A 19,109-nucleotide genomic window follows, 5' to 3' on the forward strand; every position below is an offset into this window, starting at 1 on the left:
AGCAACGTTTGCAAAATATAAAAGTTTCCTCATGACCCGTTTTTTGTGCTCTAACAAGACGTGAGAAATTTGATATGTATGAGTAGTGGCTTTTATCTCCGTTGGTAATTATCAGTAGATCGAAATGATCTTTTTTTTCTTCATCCGCAACTTTAAGTGGATAAATAATATGTTTTTTATTATTTTCTCGTCTTAATCCGAATATATTGACAGACGTGTTAAGGTTATTTTTTTCAAATGTTTGTATTTCCCTCACAGGCGTTGGGAATGTTAAACCAGAAAAATTATATTTTTATTCAAGTGAAGTATAATTTTCAGCCACTTGATTTTTGACCTTACCCGAAACGTGTCTTGCAAGGATTGCCCACTTGAAGCACTGTTGGTCTGAGTTTTGGGGATTGATAATTGCTTTTTTATTTTTGATGTCTTCCGGAAGTGTGATATAAGACGAACCACCCATAAAAAAAATCTTGAATTTCTCGCTTGGTTATGGTTGGTTGTTGTTGGATTATAATATTTGAACCTGAAAATAGTATTATTTATTATTAATTTGATTATGAATATTTTATCTATTAAATTTGTAAATTTTTATTGTGAAAAAAATACTTACGATGTTTTTCTTTTTTATGTCTGATGAGGTTATCTCTTCGCGTGAATATTTCTGAACAAATACTGCATACGATTTTAGTGTGTGATTCGTGTGACTTGGCATGTCTATGTAGATTTTTGATCAATGTAAAGGTTTTATCGCATACACTACACGAAAACATGATTATGTTTAAAACTGAAGAACACTAGTCGAACTCGCGAAACAAGACTGTACCCTTCAACGAATATATGGGTAATGAATTATAGAAATTGTACTTTAAATAAGTGTGAAATATTTGTATTTAAGCGATTTACTAGCGTATGCGCACAATATAGTGGTAGAAAAATGAACTATGGTGTTCATTAAAGTAAAATAAATAATTTGATTTTTATAACACTTGTAAGATATTTTTATACACTCTAAAAACACTTAAGAACTCTTAAATAACACGACTTGTCACTTGAATGCAGGTAAAGGGACTGATCTCATATTGTTCTATGCACTATACTTTATGGTTGGAATTCATCGGCAATACTCGGACGTGTTACTACAGGCTTGTACATGTTTGTTATCGTACGATGTTGTAAGGGTGCGAGGACGGGTGGCGGGGTGGAAAATATATTTAAGGTTGACACTATTGGATTGGAATGTTTTATTGTTTATAATTGTGACTATGTGTGACTATGACGTGTGTGTGTGTGTGTGTGTGTGTGTGTATGTGTGTGATACATAACGATGTATAACGTTAACGTATGCTTTAGTGAATGAGATAATAATCTGAAAATGGTATAGTATTTTTAGATATGTGTGGTTTTGTAGGTATCTTATATTATATTATGAGCATATTGTATGTATGTGTGTATGTATGATATTATAGTTTGTAAGTATAGTTACAGTTATAGTTTGTATGGTCATATCATAATTATATGTATATATATACCTATGTAGTATGTATCGTATGCTAAATATGTGTTTTATTGATATGTAAGTATATATTATGTAAATTGTATAATATATGTTCAGGGGTTTGTGATAATGATGTGTGTATGATTGTTTGGATATAATATGTAAGTATGTATATAATATGTAAACTATATTATAATATATTTGAATGTGTGTTTGTTTGAGATACATTCCGATGTATAACGTACCTATGCATTAGCATGATGTTTATTCGAATGGGATTATAATCTGAAAATTGTGTAATATTTTTAGATATGTGTGATGTTGTAGGTATACCTTATATTATATTATGAGTATGTTTTTACGTATGTATTGTATGTATGTATATATGTATGACGTATGTACATTTATGATGGTAAATAATATGTTGTGTGTGTGTGTGTGTGTGTGTGTAAATAAAAGGGAGGAAATATAATTGGGGGAAAATATTTGACGGTCAAGTATCCTATTTAGTCGAAATCAAAATATTATATATATTATTTTTCTTCAAAAGGTGGAGGTTAATGTATTTGAATGGAAAAGCATAAAATATATGTCGGTTACGTGCAGGATCTGGCGGTATACAAATATACACCGATGGGTGGTGCGTCTTATATTGAGTTATTACTTGTTGTTTGGGAGGAGCCTGTACTACGAACTGCCTATACAGAGGAGCCTATGCTTTTACATGTAAAATTTAAGGCGGAGGAGCTGCTGAACCTATACCAAATCATACTACTATTTTTTTTATAGTATCATTATGAAAGGATTTTTCAAAATTCAATCCCTTGAGGGGGGAGGGATTTAAAATTTGATATATCAATCAACGCACAACCCAAACCTCTAGGTCTAGATTTTTAAAAACCAAAAAAATATCACGAGTGCAATAAATTTGTTAGCGCAGTGGCACTTCAATACAATATAATATGTAGAACTCAAACCATGGTTTCGGTGGCCTAATTTTTTGCATTATTTTTTTCTTATTTTTTCTAACTATTTTATCTATACAAATGTCAAGATTTTTTTTATTCGTTGAATTTTAATTTGGTTATCGTGTATAGAGTGGCGTAATGGCATTATTTGTTTTATTCGTCGATAAAGGGGATTACACTTTTGATATAACTTCAAGGTAGATGTATATAAGATAATATTATCCTGACTTACTGATTCATCATCGCCTACCTGGCGATTATTGAGTATTAAAATGAAATTTGGGATTTTTCATTATTGTTACTGAATTGTTGGTAGATATTTTAATTAGTTTCAAAGGATTTATTAACAAAAACAAATCGGCATTAAAGGGTTTTAATCAAACCATTTATATTTATTTATGAATTTTGTTGGCTCGCCTTCGGCTTTAACAATAATAAATTAATGGGCCTTAGCGGCCGGGAGGATAAGCAACTTATTGCACTACCGTCCCATGAACAATAATAAAAAAGGCAATAGTTGTAATTGGAGTTACTTAAAAAATTGTATAATAATAATAAATTGACCACTTTGTACAATAGATTTATAAATTTATAGTTTACAATATATATATCACAGATTAGTTGTATCAGTCAAGTTGAATAATAACAAAAATAGTATATTAAATAATAATAATAATAAATGACTCGTCGGTCAGATGACAAGTTTATAATATCTGGTGCACCACATACGCTTGGGGTTATGACGTCTTGAGGTGCCGGGATCCGTATAATAATCAATTTAAATACAATAAAAAGTACAGGATTGATCCCGCACACACTCAAGGACCCCGCTAACCTCAACACGAAGAACAATCACAATACACACTGCTACAGCGGACAAACAACTCAACAAACCACGAGAAACACAGTCTTCTGCTGGTAATCAATGACCGCCCTAAACTAGGGGAAAAACAATTAAATGATTGGCAATAAATGCTCGAACGATATTTACCAGACAGAAGAAATCACAATACACAAGAAAAACGTGGTTTGACAGCTGCAGCAGGAACAAAAACACAGTATGGTACGGCTGGCTGGACAGTGGACAGCGGACAAAAGTGAAGTGATTCGACTTAACATATTATAACGGACGAGAGAAAACGAAAAAACTCAAAAGAACGGTTTTTCAGTGTCACCACACTAAACAATAAACAATGGAAAAACTAGAAACTTTGTGACACTAAAAGCATGACTAAATGAAAAACTTAACGTTTTGAACATAACCGAATAATAAGAAAACATTTAACATTGATAATGTTTCCACAGCTGGCCGGTCGCATACATAGATACTACACAATATAATGAAAAGATCCACATCTGTTACGGAAAGTCAACGAGCGATTGTGGCTCCATCTCCTACTCAATGTATACAAACCTTACATCACAGAATAAAACAATGCTTACATGTTACTTGTTATAGTAAGATATTTATTTTATACTTTTATAGTTTAAATCATGAACTACTACACGTAGTAGTTCATGGTTTAAATAAATTTGTTTTTCGTCAGCTTTATGAACTTACTGTATTCAGTATTTCAGTGATTTGTTTAATTTTATAACACCAGACGGCGCCACAATCGCTCATTGACTTAGCGCATGATTTAAGATCTATCTTTAAGTCTATCTTAAATCATGACTTTGCGTAACAGATCTTGTCCAAATGATAAAGGTTCGTTTCCAGTCCTGTTAATCTTAGTCCGTGGCTGCAACTGTGGAACGCACGGTGCGTTACGTGCACATGAAAACGATAACATAAGAAAACATAGATAACACAAACATAAAACAAGGGCCATATTGGCATAAACAAATTCTATCAATTTAAATATTGTAATTACACACTTAAATAATAAATATTACAATATTGATAAAAAATATGTTTTCAATACAATTGAAAATAAAATGTATTTCTACGTATGTAAATTATTTGTTTATTAATTTAAAAACAAAATTCACAATATTAATTTATTTGTTTTTTTAGATACAATTGGTATGTGTTCGCTCTGTATTTTTATTACCATTTTAGTATTTTAAGTTTATTATTATTATTTTAATTTGTAAAAATTACATTACTTTAATTTTACTTTTATTTATAGAAGACAAATTGAGTACGTATTTGTTTGTTCTATTTTATGCTATTTTACAATAACATACAATTATATTTAATTATTTTCTTTTAATATTAATATATCCAATACTTATGCAATATTAAATTTGTTCAAATGATAACTATAATTAAACCATAGTAAAAACAATGCTCGATCGCAAATTAGAATATTAAAATTTGGAACACACCAAGTTAAATTAAAAAAAAAAAAAAAAGTACTAAAATAAAATAAAAATAGCTTATAAGAAATGACAGGTTTATTAAATATCATATTATTAATAAAAAATTATTTGTTTATTTTTATAGATTCCCAAGGTAAATATTTATAAGTTTTATACACATGAGTTTTATTATTTGACAAAAATGAAGTTAAATAAAGTCAAATGTTTGATGGGAACAGGTGATGTCACTGTGACGTCACGCTGGCACCCGATATCAACAAATTAAATTATTCATTCCTAACTTTTTCATAAATTACAATCAGAGTTATCGTCGTTAAATTTCATTTCATTAATATAATTATAGAATATAAGAAAGTTTGTACACAAATTATGAATTTAAAATTCTGAAAAGAAGATAAAGTTTTAAAGTCCAATCTCAAATTAATATATTGTTATCGAATAATTTATAATCATGTAATCATAATAAATTTTAAAAACAATACAAAAATGGTCTACATTGAGTGATGACTGCTGAAAGATAGATTAGATACCTACATGCTAAACATTTGTAATAACTTATCTTTGTAATACGTTATAAATTAAAATAATATTAATTTGTAAATTAATCACCTGTTTTTTTTGAGCTCAAACTCAATTAAGAATCATGATAAAATATGATTGTAGAATGCAGTAATGTATTTTGCAATAAATGGTTATTATATTATCTCAAATAAATTTTATTGTTATTTGCTTTTAGCTCAATATAGTAAGCAAAATATCTATCATTATTATCGTAGTTTTATAAAATGTATTTCAATTAACTGTTAATAATTTAAAACAATACAAATTAATTACAATTACCTATTTATTTTTATTTTAATAAGATTCATTACAACGTAAGTAATTGTTGAGTTTATAATTGTATATATTATTGTGATTTATAAAACTTATTAACATAATACGTTTCTCATAATTTATTTTATTAATTTTGTTTCTCCATTGTTATTTGTTATTATACATATATGCAAATGAGGATACTATGATCAATTGAACTTTTATCAATTTTTTTAACGTATTTATGTCTGGTTAACACAATCCAATTTTGATAGTTACTTTGTATTTATTTCAACTTTCAATTATGTTTTTTTCAAAACATGTATAAAACTAATAAGTATATAATAACCTATAACGACTAACAACCCTGATGTACGTCTATAAATGCTATGCAAATATTTGCTATTAAAATAATTATTTTTGAAATATTTCGATGTATAAGTTTCTCTATTAAAAATGTTTATTACAGTTTTTATATAGTTATTATTTAATTCGTGTTATTATTATTATTATTTTTTTTTTTTTTTTAGGTAAACTTGGTACGTAAATATTTATTTTGTTTATTTTTATTAAAATGTACTCATTAAACTTCATTGTAAATTAAATGTTAGTTAGATATAATTGTTATACTAATAATGACGATATATTACATTATATTTTTTACAGTTGACATGAGTTAGTATTATTTTTGTTTATTGTGATATTTTAGTATATTTTAGAATGACTAGATAAAAAATAAAAAATATTCTATTGTCCAATTAACTATACGATTTCATACTGAATTTTGTTAAGAAATTGCTCATCAGAAAGTATTTTTCTTCAAAATTTGGTTTTCTTAAATTAACCGTGACAAGACATTTGTCTATAATCTATTTATAAAAAAATATTATGTACATATAAATAAATAAATTAAATATAATCATTCACAGATAATTTAAGTACGTATTAATTTTTTTTTTTTAATAAGAAAAATGATTATAATCGTTTTGTATAGAAAAAATCTTTTACAATATAATTTGAGGTTTGAATTTTATACTATGGAACAGTTACATGCTTCTGTTTGCAACATTTGTGATAATATTTAATAAACAATTTAATTATAAAGTACTAATAACAATTTAAAATAATTGTGAAAAAACGTAAGCAGAAGCAAATGAGAATATCTATGCAGCTTAGTTTTTTAAAACATAGTTTTTTTTTTTGTCATTCAATTAAGAAAGATTGTACCGAATGAGTGAAATTGCTAACCAGCGATACCACTTTTCCTCAAAAAAAGAAGAACCTTAAAAATGTATACAATCTTACAATAACATACCAAATCTATTATGCAAATATTTAAACAAAAATTTACAATTTTCCCTCTTAACGTTTGAATAATATTATTATTTACGATATCTATAGGGTGTCCCACCAGAAGCGCACATTTTAAGGACGCCAGGATTTTTTTGTATCTGGGTTGGCTGCTTTGTTCCAATGTTTTTCTTATTTTATAACATCTCCCATTTGTCATCGCAAAGTAGTTTTTGGCATTCATCATTATGGAGAGGTTCACAGTGGAACAACGCGTAACATTATAGTGAAAATGTACTACAAGTGTGGAGAGTATATGTTGCTAAAACCTTGTGAAAGCTTCGGACGATCTTTGGACACAACTGAGCCAGTTTTCTCGAATTTTACTAACAAACGAGTTACAGTTGCTCACTAAGGCGCATTTTTTCGTCCGAAGCTTTCGCAAGATTTCATCAAAACACTCGCCGCCTGCACTTGTGGCGCGTTTCCACTATTGTTATGCGTTGTTTCACTGTGAACCTCTCCATAATGATGAATGCCAAAAACTACTTTGCGATGAAAAATTTACAAATGGGAGATGTTATAAAATAAGAAAAACATTGGAACAAAGCAGCCAATCCAGATACAAAAAAATCCTGACGTCCTTAAAATGTGCGCTTCTGCTGGGACATCCTATATAATATAATGTGTTAGGATATGATTTTGGTAAAAATATTATCAATCTACCATATTATTTGTATTATAAAAAAATACATTACGAATTATGGTACAAAAAAAAAATTATCGAACTACGTTTCTAAAACAGAAACTTTGTAATGTACCAACTCCAATCAGATTATTTTTATAAAAGATTATTTATCAACGGACAAAAATTGTTCACAGAAATAAAACCATAGTGATTAGATGTTAAAATTAATAATACATTTCTTACTGAGTATATTGAAAACTATTTATAATGAATTCTACATTGTTTTAAATGTATGTAACAATTATAATAACTTTTATTGCAGCTGGTAATTTATGTACGTAACAATAATTATAAATATTTAATTAAATAAGTAGCTTTATAATTTTATTGGTGTTATTTATGAAATTTGTAAAATAAAAATTATTCATCAACTTAAAACTAAACTGTATTATATTGTATTTTGATAATCCACTTCGTATGAGTAATTATGTTTAGTATTACTGATTCAGTATTATCGGAGCTCACAAATATCGATAAAATCTCATTTTTAAAGAATTTTCTAGAACTAAATGATAGTAAACAAATATAATTATCCCGTTTATTGTTTAAAAGTTGATTGATTATTTAATACATTCAAGGTCTAAAGTAGAGTACATGTCACATGTGTACATTATCACAATATAAATCAATACAAATAAATACTCAATAAAATTTAATTTAACATAAAAAAACGCTTGAGCTTTCTACAAAATGTAATGTTTAATAAACGTATAAGGCATCATAAAATAAGGCATTAACAGAAATTACAGATTGAAATTAAAAATTTGTCTCTTAATGGATTCAGTGTTTTGATATAACATTGCTTGATTCTAAGCATTTTAAATTTTAATATTTTATTTTATTAGTTAATTATCATAAAAAAATAACAAACCAATTTAAAAAATTTATCATTATATAATTTATTCTTATATATTATATAGCAACTGTAATTTGATTATTAATTTTTAATTATGTATTATTTTACAGATAGTAAGTACCTATTATTGTTTATAATTTTTATTATGATGCTAAACGAATATAATTATCTCGTTTATTGTTTAAAAGTTGATTGATTATTTAATACATTCAAGGTCTAAAGTAGAGTACATGCCACATGTGCACATCATCACAATATAAATCAATACAAATGAATACTCAATAAAATTTAATTTAACATAAAAAAACGCTTGAGCTTTCTACAAAATGTAATGTTTAATAAACGTATAAGGCATCATAAAATAAGGCATTAGCAGAAATTACAGATTGAAATTAAAAATTTGTCTCTTAATGGATTCAGTGTTTTGATATAACATTGCTTGATTCTAAGCATTTTAAATTTTAATATTTTATTTTATTAGTTAATTATCATAAAAAAATAACAAACCAATTTAAAAAAGTTTATCATTATATAATTTATTCTTATATATTATATAGCAACTGTAATTTGATTATTAATTTTTAATTATGTATTATTTTACAGATAGTAAGTACCTATTATTGTTTATAATTTTTATTATGATGCTAAACGAATATAATTATCTCGTTTATTGTTTAAAAGTTGATTGATTATTTAATACATTCAAGGTCTAAAGTAGAGTACATGCCACATGTGCACATCATCACAATATAAATCAATACAAATGAATACTCAATAAAATTTAATTTAACATAAAAAAACGGTTGAGCTTTCTACAAAATGTAATGTTTAATAAACGTATAAGGCATCATAAAATAAGGCATTAACAGAAATTACAGATTGAAATTAAAAATTTGTCTCTTAATGGATTCAGTGTTTTGATATAACATTGCTTGATTCTAAGCATTTTAAATTTTAATATTTTATTTTATTAGTTAATTATCATAAAAAAATAACAAACCAATTTAAAAAAGTTTATCATTATATAATTTATTCTTATATATTATATAGCAACTGTAATTTGATTATTAATTTTTAATTATGTATTATTTTACAGATAGTAAGTACCTATTATTGTTTATAATTTTTATTATGATGCTAAACGAATATAATTATCTCGTTTATTGTTTTAAAGTTGATTGATTATTAAATACATTCAAGGTCTAAAGTAGAGTACATGTCACATGTGTACATTATCACAATATAAATCAATACAAATAAATACTCAATAAAATTTAATTTAACATAAAAAAACGCTTGAGCTTTCTACAAAATGTAATGTATAATAAACGTATAAGGGATTATAAAATAAGGCATTAACAGAAATTACAGATTGAAATTAAAAATTTGTCTCTTAATGAATTCAGTATTTTGATTCTAAGCATTTTAAATTTTAATATTTTATTTTATTAGTTAATTATCATAAAAAAATAACAAACCAATTTAAAAAAGTTTATCATTATATAATTTATTCTTATATATTATGTAGCAACTGTAATTTGATTATTAATTTTTAATTATGTATTATTTTGCAGATGGTATGTACCTATTATTTCTTGCTTTTCATTTTATTAATTTATATAATTTAAGTTTTTCTTTTTAAAAATTCTTTTGTAATCAATTAAAAACTTTAGAATAGCAACTTTTTTAAGTCCGTATCACTCGTAAGACTTTATCTTTTAGTCGAGTGTGTCATTTTCCAAATTATTATTATCAAGTCAACTACACTGTGACTTCATTTATAATGTGTTCTTGGTTTAGTTTTTCATTGTAAGTCTGATAAAGTTTTCAATGTGGTTTTATATGCGATGAACATTTTTACTATCTACACTTACCTATTTATTATGTATGTTACTTATATTTTTTGTCTTTTTACTTAAAAATGTTTCGATTCTTCATAATTTTTGACAATTTTATCTAATAAGTCAGAGCTTAAAAATAATATTACCTTTTGTTTATATTAAGTGTAACGTAACTTAATCTTTGAAAGTAGTAAACGATATAATAAAAATAAGTAATATATTAATATACTATGAAATCAGAAATTACATAGAAATTTGTTAAGAACTATTTAAACGATTGGCTATATTTTATAATTTATTCATATGAATATTATATATATCTTATACTAATCAATTATTATTATCGGTTGTTATTTTTTTTTTTTTAGTTAACCTATGTAAGTTGTGTATATTTTTAGCAACAAGTTTATTGTATACAATAATATACCTACCTGAATAATTTTACTTTTTGAGTATTCAACTTAAGATGTCAATGATTAAATGTTATTAAACCGTGGTTTGAATTTTTTTTTTAAGTGGTTATAATCGTTTTTACATTATTTCTTAAAAAAGACGTTAGCTTCCATATATTTTGTTTTATCAAGTATCGATCTCTTTATAGTTTGTTAGTATTGAGCTGTAGATTTGTTAGACCGGAACTATACACTGTGTATTACGCTGCGTTTTCCGTCGTATTAAAAATGCGTTGATTTATATTTGAATAGCTATACGCTACGGATGTAATATGTCGCATTTTCATCCGCTGCGGAAAACGTAATCCGGCTTGCGTTTTGATTGGCGAACGCCCCGAAGTAATAAAAAAACGGCGTATTACGTCCGTCGTATTTATAGCTACTTTGATATAAACCAATCCATTTTTAATTCTACAGAAAACGCCGCGGAATACGCAGCGTTCGAAAAGCGACAGAATACGGCGTGTAGGCGTGTATAGGTCCGGCCTTAAAAACCATCCTATATAATCTATTATTTTTTATTGTTTTCATTTTGTACATATAAATCACATCATTAGTCTTCTAATAAATGTCGTGTAATACTATAATATGAGTATATGATCTACACATTCATTTCGCCTTCTTACTATATTATTCCATAGTTATTAGTTTGTCTTTTAGCCAATGGCGTAGATACGATTTTTAGTTTGCATTTTTATTATGTTCTAACCGTCATATAAAAAAATTTGGCTTTTTTGGGGGAGAGGTGGAAACCCCTTACATCCTCCCCCCGTAAATACGCCACTACTTTTAACATAGGTAACAATCATTAATATTAACATCTACTTTTAAACTTTTATTTTAGCGGATGGTTGTAAGTAAATAGTTTTATTCTTTTATTAATTTCAATAAATATTTGCGTTGTATAAAGTAAAAAATGAATATATATTCCCAACAATATTTTTACTAAATTTTAAAATCGAATATCGATAATATAGCGTTCATAAATTGTTTTCCTAAATCAATTACCTTCTATTGTGTTGGGTTAAACACAATGCATGCATTATAACTGCAGGTAATTGGTTTGTACATTAAAACTTGTGATTAAATAAATTGTTCCATACTATAAGAAAATTGATAGCGTAGTTCAACGTTTGTACATTTGTCATGATACCTATCCGGATTAAACTGCAAGCTTGGAGATCACTTTTTAGTTTTTCACACATTGAGTGTTTAACATGAGTCATCAATCTTTGTAGCACTTTTGCACACTGAATTTTTGACAAATCATGTAACAAGTAGCGGCTATAGTGAGCCTATATGACGTATTAAATACTAGGACTAGGCTATGTGAATCCAAACGTCCAACAATACATATTTTGAACATTCGTTAATAACAATATGGTTGAATTACGTAGTTACCGAACTTATTATAGTTTAAACCCCTTAATCCTTATACTGAAACTATGTAGCTAACTATTCTTCATTTAGTCCTTATTCGATTCAAGACAATTTTTAAAAAGTGATCATGATACAGTTTGGTTAATATTTGTAGAATTTTGGGTAAGTTAGTTTATTTTGGTCAATCGTAATACGGAAAAGTAATTCAAGATTTCTAGAAATTATTGCCAACCCTATGCAATATGCATCTACCTCTGATGTACAATAAGTTTCGAGAGTATCTACTTTTTTATTAAATAGGGCATTGTAATGGACAACCGTAGTATAACTTATAAAGATTGCAGTAATTTAGTTTTTTAATTATTATTAGAAAATCTGGAAATTGACATCAGTTGTGTATTAATAATATAAATAATTACACAAACATAAATAAATAATAAATACTATGAAAACTGTATGACTATTACAAGATACTAACATAAATACTCGTATTTATATTAAAGAAACAGATATCTTAAATATCGATGATCATTAATTTTATTTTATTAAAACTGTAAAATGATTTAAAAGTTTGATAGTAGTAGGTATGCAATGCATTTTTGAGCGACCACAAAATATTTTGTTGTATCTTTTGAACAATAACGATGCGAAAATGAAATTCAAAAAGTGCATTATGAAAAAAGTAGTTAATGATTCACTTATAAAATATAAAAAGATTATTATCAACTATAACGGTGTGCAAACGATTCGCTCATATTATAAGTCACATTTGAATATTGTTGTAAAATACTAAATAATATTATTTAATATTTTGTATAGAAACAATATTTGAGTACTTTAATTTTTAGACTGTATAATTTAATCATAATGTTTATAATTGTTTATTAATTAATATGTTTATTATATTTTCTCTAGCAAAAATGAGTACGTGTATTTTGTAATAAAATTTTTTCTTTAAAAATAAAACTGAATTTTGTAACTTAATTCGTGAGATTTATGTTTAATATGATTTATAATAATAACCATTTTAAAATGTATGTACGTAATTTATTTACTGAAGAAGTTTTAAGTTAGGTTTAGTCACCCATTAATGTTATAACTATTATTATCATTACTCTGTAGATTTTTTCACTTTCTATAAAAAGTTGACTCTTGGACCTTAATTTAAGTATTGAGTTAACCATAATTTGAACATTTTAATTTAAATTAATATTTATAAGGTTATTTGTTTTTTTTCTGTGTCAAAGAATTTCCAGTAGGGTTTTATTATAAAACTATATTACATTAATAATTTACCTATATATTAATATATTTTAGAAAAAGCCGTGTATTGTAAGTATGTTTTTTGTATAATTATGTGTATAATTTATTTATAACAATCGTATCGTATTTTACCGTCAATATTTTTAAAATATATTTTTTTTTAATTATTAAAGCATGATGCATTTAACAATTTTTAATTTAGTTATCTATAATATAAATAAGTACATAATACAATTAAATAATAAATACAATTTTCCATAATTGTGTTTAGATTATCAAACTATTTTGAAAAGTTCTTGCTGCGTCAACTACCCCCATTTTAAATACAACTAGATTAAATTTTGACCACTCTTCTTTAAAATTTGAAAATTGAAAAAAAAATTTCGTTCTATAGGTGTAAGAAGAAAAGCTTACCTATTGTAAAACAAATACATTCATGGCTTATTTGAATTTTTTTTATTTCTCGTTAGGTTTAGGCCTACGCAACGATCACAGGCAAAGCTAGATTTTATATGTTAATCAATGCCATTCAAATACGTTTTAATTACGTGTTAAATATTGAAATAATCAAGTTACAACAAACTTAAATTTTTCAACAAAGGAAATTTTTTGGCTGTGTGGTTAATCTAATGTCGTAAAATTCTAAAATTTTGGTGAAAATTTTCTACTGATTTCAGCAGTGCCGTAATTTGGTCATGTTTTTAGGAAGGGAGGGATAAAATATATTTTTAATTTTACCTATTCATCGATCTACGATAAAATAATAATTGATTGCTCAATGATTTATTTTGTGCAACACTGCAAAAGTAATATAACGAATCCATCCAGTTCATCTTGGCCATCGGCGACTGTTATGATTACTATCTTATAATGTAAAGTAATACCATTTATGATGAAATTTTGCGACGTGCCGACGTCAGCCGATGGCCAAGATAGGTTAGGTTAGGTTCACTATTCGATTACATTAATGAAATACAGGGGACAACGATGAAAAAGCATTGTTTCATCCGATGTGCAATTTATTGAATTCATTCAAAGATTTAATTACTGTAAATTATTTTTACAGGTATTGCCCAAGATTTCGTCGAATACCTCCAATCAGATGGTAAGTAAAAGTGCATTAGAATCGACTAAAAATACTATAATAGTAACTAAATAGTGTTTATATCCAATGACAAACAAAACGTGTAGATTAATCGAAAAATAAGATTTTGTTTTTTAAATGCTATAAAAATTAGTGTTCATATTGAATAGGTACATAATAATAAAATAATAATAATAATTCGGTTCAGTTTTGTTAGGCCTGGCTTAACTAAAAGATTGGCTGTGACTGTAAAGTGTAAACCAAAATAAGCTTTGCGAAATAATCTGCTACAGTATTAATAATTAGGGAATGGTCCATTTACGTCAAAAATGAAAAAGATATGATTCCCGTTTTTAACAAAGAGTATTTTTACGCTACAGGGGGATTGCCTATCTGATAATAAATTGCTTGCATATATTGCATATAATCATAACTTATCAAGTCTCTTACGGGCAACGTCAAAATCGGAATGGTTATGATATAACCTCACTAACTCACTGACTGGTAAACGTAGAGTCTGAACAGTGATAGATCAAGGCTTGCAATTTACACAGTAGGTTAGGTTAGTTATCACAAATTTAGTGAGCAATAAGAAATCGTTTTAAATTAGAATCATATATAGTGATATATTATAGGGATGGTATTTTTAATGGGCTACGAAGTGCTCCGGATCAACTAAAATTATATATTATTTTAAGACAGAGTTAATCAAATGACATTATAATACAAGTACCCAGTAGGTAATAATAATAAGTTCTTTACTCAAATAATATGTACAATTAAATCAAAGTTTTTAAAAACCGCATGATTAAAAGAAACAGTTCTTACATTTGTGTGTCTACTAATTTCTTTGGACTTTTTTTTTTAATTGCGTTTTCAGTAGGTAATTTTTAATTCTAGATTATTAATAAATGTAATTGCTATTATACTGTGTTTTTTACTATTTGTTAAATACTTTATGGTACCTACCACTAAAAATATTACTTAAAAATTAAAATCATTGGTTTCAAAACTTTTTTGGGGGAAAAAGGCTGTAGCAAAAACGCCCAATGTTATTTTGACAGAAACAAAAAATACCCAATGCATGAATATCAATTTTCTGCAATGTTATGTTACTATATCATTATTTATTTTTACAGGAAAAACGAAAACTGAACCGATTACGGCGTTCGTTGAAGCTAAAATTGTTGACGGAGATTACTCATATGTGAAGAAGATGTTCACTGCTACTACAGTTTAAAATTAATCTATTTAATATTTTGTTTGACTATTGTCTATTTTATTATAAAATATAATTTAAAATTTAAATTGTCTAATAGAATAACATATTAAATTTATTATAGTTATGAAAATAATACTGGAAGTATATAATATCTTATTTTTTATTTCATATTTATACTTTCATGTTATAACGTACAATTATAGTATATTTCTTATTTGATAAATAAATAATAATAATCTTGATATTAAACGATAATAAGAAAATTCTTAATTATTTCTTTACCATCGAGTGGTGTTAAATAACTGTTTCATTCATTTATTTTATGTATAATAATGAATTAGGACAAGTTAAATATTTATTGCCGAATTAACTTTTAGCTTAAACAAAATATTAATATTATTGAAAAATAATAATGACAAATTTAATAAAACAATAGTCATAATTATTTACATTTATTTTTGTGACATACTTTGGAGATAAACTCGAAACGTGAAATTTCTCTTCGTATATCTTTATTTTTTTGAGTAAGTTTAAATGGATATTTTGAAATTGTTTTTGTCTGTCTGTAGCCTGCGTTGTGTTATATGACTGCTTCTAATTTAAATTTATGTTTCGGGTTAGGTATACATCTTTCAAAACGATCACGAATAAATGTGTTTGTATTTTATACATATATATATTATTTTCAAGTTATGATCATTTTTAGCTTTTTTAACTTTTTAACTTCAAAATTTAAGTAATATTACCCGTTTTTTTAAGGTAAAAATATCTATGTAGGCGATTACAGTAGGTATCTTTGATTTTCAGGTAAAAATTTTAAAAGGTTATTAGTGTAGGAGTTTACATTTAATGATGATTCAGGCATAGGCGCAACTAGGGGGGGAGGTTTGCCTTGGGGGCTTAGACCCCCAAAACAAAAATTATTTTATACATTTTTTTACATTTTTGAAGTCAATGTAAAATAATTATTTCGTTCACATCAATTTTATGAAAATATTTTTAACCTAGCTCAGCTATTTTATCACCAGTGTTGAGTCTTATCTAGATAAATTTATCTAGATAATTATCTAGATAAATATATTAATTATATATTATCTTATCTAGATTAAAATCTAAATATTATCTATTTATCTATCTTAGATGAAAGTTTCAGTCATCTACAGTAATTTATCTAAATATTTTTTTATAGAAACTATTTTTATTAATTTTAATATTATTATGGCTAGGATCACACATTCACACTATGCGGTTTGTCGGTTGCTAATAATACGCAACCGATCAGTAATCGACCGAAACATGCATACTGTATTACTGTAATACGGGTCTAATCTATATTTATATTTCTGGTAATATACTATGTACTTTCGTTCGTGTTGTCGCCGTACTATGGAACGTCGTCGACGACGCGCGACGTCGACGTGCGACAGCCAAACGATAACAATTTTTATTATAATATTGTTTATGGAAAGTCCGAACTCCATAGAAATTATAAAACTAAAAATAATTATTTCGTTGAAAATAAATCCCTCGATTACGTACAGCCTTTATGGATGCCCACTGTCCTCATAAATGTGCTCCATGCAAGGTTAGGTTAGGTTATTGAAACACATTTCAAACACCTTAAACAAATACTAATTGTTGTTTACATAATGACTACAGAAAAAGCTTTTTGATCTAATACAAATACACAATTTAATTGTTTTTTTAAAAATTTATCTGCTTTTTATCTAGATAAATTCCAATTATCTTTTATCTAATAAATAGATAGTTTTAGTTGAGTTTATTTTTATCTTTATCTAAATAGAATTTAGGTCTATTATCTTTATCTTTATCTAGATGAAGAACTATTTATCTAAGCTCAACACTGTTTATCACAACTTGTATAATAAATTAATCTGTTCCATTCTCTACCATACTTTAACGTATATCTTAAACCATGGTTTCTATAAATTATGGATATACCCATACAGTCCTAGTTTTACATTTTCTATATTGACCCCATACAGGAAAATTTATCAAAAACAATTTTTCCTAATCTGTACAAGATGATTCAAATTGCCATTATATTACCTATACCTATCTTCTGCCACATCTTAGCAATCATTTTTTGCTATGGCAAATAAATACTGTTATCTTAATATTTCTATGTGACACATTAGGGTGGCGATTTAAGATTCAAGAAAGTACTATTTTAAAGTACTTTTTCTTTAAATACTATCTTAAATCGTGCAGTATACTGAACAGTTGGAAGGACAGTGGTCAGTTCATGAGAAAATAAATCTATCTATTTAAATCTGTTTTGCCATGGGTCAGTTGTTTTTTTGGGACATTTGAGCTAAATCGAGCCCCGAGGTGTCGTTGCCCTGTGTGAGTAATTAGTGTTAATTGGTGTTTGTCATTACGTTACATTTGGCTTGTTGATGAAATAAAAGGGAATTAAAGAGTTTAAGTCTGTGTTAGTAATTTTTCTTTTAACAATACCTTACTTATCTATGAGGTCTACAATGGATCAAGATCGTTTTAGTAATTTATCAATATTCTGTATTGAAAAAGATATTAAAATTGATCCTAGGCGGATTTTTTACCTAAATCATTCAGGTAAAAAGATTATTCGTGTAGGAGTTAAAATATTTTGGTGATGCATATTATATAAGAATACAAATGGTTTAATGTTTAATAATCAAATATGGGTTAACCAAGTATAATTTATATAAAAGTAAAAACTGACATTAAATAATAATATATATATATACACTAAACAGTACACAAACACTAACTATATTGTTACAAAATCTCTGCATCTTGTCCAATAACGATAGGTGACGAGAGACTGATTCGGCTTCAAACGGTTATGTATACGGATCGTCTGCAGAGGCCATGATTTGTCCTGCAAGACATCATGGTGACCATTATATAAGTGACAAAATATAATTCATAAAATCATATATTATATCGATATTTATAAAAAAAAAATTAAACAAAAATGAATCTTTCAAATGCTTATAAATAGCCTTAAAATAACCGAAATACTATATAAAGAGCTGGTAAAATTTTCAAGTATTTACGACTTATCCTTTTTGAATAATAACAAATATTATTGAAAATCGTTAGAGGATAAATCGTTATCGTTACGCGATTTCGTAAAAATTTAAAATTCAAACGCTCATAACATTTTTTCTATAATGAGACTTCGAGTTTTCTCTATAGCTATTTAAAGGAAAACTGATGAAAAACTTAGAGTTGAATTTTTCAACCTTAGATATAAACACAAGAAATTTTATAAATTTTCATCAACAAAATTACTTGCAAATTTTCGCGATTTTGACATATTTCTTAAAAATTTGAACTTTGAACGCTAATAAAAAAAATAAA

At 26.4% G+C, this 19,109-nt stretch overlaps 1 protein-coding gene and 1 long non-coding RNA gene across 3 annotated transcripts in view; one reads left to right on the plus strand and one right to left on the minus strand.

Moving 5' to 3' along the window:
• LOC114121153 (kinesin light chain) overlaps window positions 1-19,109 on the minus strand; it is a 78,622-nt gene that overhangs the window by 41,564 nt on the left and 17,949 nt on the right. The gene's annotated exons all lie outside the window — the stretch shown is intronic.
• Window positions 7,908-15,986, plus strand: LOC114121164 (uncharacterized). Of its 2 annotated transcripts, none has more exons than XR_007605098.1 (5): window positions 7,908-8,217; window positions 8,710-13,092; window positions 13,486-13,500; window positions 14,498-14,536; window positions 15,655-15,986. It is a non-coding gene; the product is annotated as an uncharacterized LOC114121164 (long non-coding RNA). The 2 variants fall into 2 exon arrangements; XR_007605099.1 differs by having other exon boundaries at window positions 9,203-13,092.

This window comes from Aphis gossypii, chromosome 3 (assembly GCF_020184175.1).
Source record: "Aphis gossypii isolate Hap1 chromosome 3, ASM2018417v2, whole genome shotgun sequence".
Taxonomy (NCBI): domain Eukaryota; kingdom Metazoa; phylum Arthropoda; class Insecta; order Hemiptera; family Aphididae; genus Aphis; species Aphis gossypii.